Raw genomic sequence first — 2500 nt, 5'->3', positions numbered from 1 at the left:
CGGAAGTCATATCCACAGTTTCCCTGGGATCACTCAGGAGGAGAGAATCCACGACTAAGGACCAATGTAAGACTTCTTCCTCTCCTCCTTCGACGGTGTCTTTTGGGTCTTTTCCACGCCCTTCGAAGGAGAGAAAGAGCGTAGAGATGCGGTCCTCTAAAGGGGTTCAGTTGGTATGCAGTAAGGATGAACTCACTACTGCTTGCTGACAACATTATTGTTAATCATTTTCTATCATAGATAGTTTATCGTTTGATGATATATTTTCGTTTCAAATGATTGTGTGAAGTAATTTGTTTGTGTTAAAATGTCCCAAAAAGAAAAAAAAATCTATCAATATTAAATGTATTATTTTTTTCAAGTTTGGACGACATGTACCCTGTACTATTACCAGTTTTACTCCAAGGAGTATCATAATAGATTTTTTATTTAAGAACATACGACTAGCATTTTTTCACCATAAAGTATAACAATGAGATGTTTTATACATTTATATAACAAATGTATTATAGGTGTTTCCATAAAATTTTGTTTCATTAACCACTCGAAAAAAATCTATACCCTTAGCTTTAAATATCCATCACATTATATCCAAAATTCCTTCAGAGAAAAAAAAAATCTTATAAATGTTACATATACCCTTTTGGGTGGCAGGCAATCTTGTTAAAAAAAAAAAAAAAGGAATAGTTGCATATTGAGTCAACTCAAGGCATTTAACGGTTTAAAATTCGCTCATGGACGGCAGAGGCATGGGGCTTGGCAATGTCCTAGAGACTGATCATGTATGTATATGATTAGCTCCCATGTTCGCTCTCCACCAAGCTAGGATCAGGGAGGACCGAGCGATGGGTGCTGATGGCTTAGTAGGTAGACCTATAAGGTGGTTAATTTTCCTGCCCTCTCCTTTTTCACTCAAGTAACAAATATATTGTGAATCAATAAAAAAAAAATTCAACATCATGACCTAAATATAAGATAATAAGCCTACTGTCCAGTACTATGGTTTATTTTGAAATGAATTAGTAAAAAAATGAAGAATATATATATATATATATATATATATATATATATATATATATGTATATATATATATATATACATATATATATATATATATATATATATATATATATATATATATATATATATATATATATATATATATACATATATATATATATATATATATATATATAATATATATATATATATATATATATATATATATATATATATATATATATATATATATACGTATATACGCAAATACACACAAACACACACACACATACACACACGCACACACACACACACACATATATATATATATATATATATATATATATATATATATATATATATATATATATATATATATATGTGTGTGTGTGTGTGTGTGTGTGTGTGTGTGCGTATGTGCGTGTGCGTACGTGTGTGCTTATGTATGCATGAGTGTGTGATGTTCGGGCTCCGTAGACAAGTGTCTCAGTGTGACTGTAAATCATCCTTACCAACCTATCCCCCAAATGCCAACTAATGTAAATCTGGGTAACAGCATCTCTTGTGGTCTTTAAAAAATTTGGGGGGGGGGGGGGGGGGCGGGTTACCGAGTAATCCTAACTCCTCGAATCCAAAAAGGCTGATCTATTTTTCTCACTAAATAATAAAACACTGCATTTTTCACATATAAGCTCAAAATATCTAAAAGTTATCCATTCAAGATATGAAATACCTGATTATTTGGCAATTCTAAGCTTCAATAGTATATCGTAGTCGGGAACCAATGATATAAACGTTATTGATTTATAATAGTCAATACAATTTGCCCAAGTTTCTGTCTTACCAATTTCTACACAAAAGTGGCTCCTTGTTTACAGAAGGGGATAGTTGGAGTGTCGTGGTGTACCTAGAAAACCCACGAGAGAACTAAAAAAAAACTCGGTTACAGAAGGGGATAATTGGAGGCTCATGGTGTACCTAGAAAAACCACAAAAGAACTAGGAAAAAAACTCGGTTACAGAAGGGATAATTGGAGTGTTGTGGTATACCTAGAAAAACTACGAAACAACTAGAAAAAACTAGTGGTTGGAAAAAAATTAGTTCATATGAACACACATTACCACGAAATATTTCAATTGTTGCACACATTTACTAGATTCAATTTCCTCAGTATTAGCTATTATTAAGAACTAAAGTAAATTATTATCCAAATACTTTATTCATAAAAAATAAAAAAAAAAATCTAACTAGCCTGAATTACATTGTTGATAATTAAGAAGGCAGGTACCATCCTTAAGGGTGTAAGGCCCTTTTGAAGCGAGAATTAATATAATATTCTTGTAATATTTATATGAAAAAATAGTGAAAAATAACCCAAATACTATTAAATTGTTCTTTAATACAGAAAAAAAAAATCCCTTTGCCTTATGCTTTAATTTATACATATCGTCATTTAAGATTATACAGTTTGCAGCGATTTGATGTTTGTGAGTAGATATGA

General features: G+C 31.2%; 1 pseudogene; it reads left to right on the top strand.

The window, feature by feature from the left end:
* Window positions 1-472, top strand: part of LOC137617900 (neural-cadherin-like) — a 31777-nt pseudogene extending 31305 nt beyond the window's left edge.
* Window positions 473-2500: the final 2028 nt, after the last annotated feature.

This window comes from Palaemon carinicauda, chromosome 24 (genome assembly GCF_036898095.1).
Source record: "Palaemon carinicauda isolate YSFRI2023 chromosome 24, ASM3689809v2, whole genome shotgun sequence".
NCBI classification, from domain to species: Eukaryota; Metazoa; Arthropoda; class Malacostraca; order Decapoda; family Palaemonidae; genus Palaemon; species Palaemon carinicauda.
The sequence above is the reverse complement of the archived record's forward strand: the minus strand, read 5'-3'. Positions and strand labels throughout refer to the sequence as shown.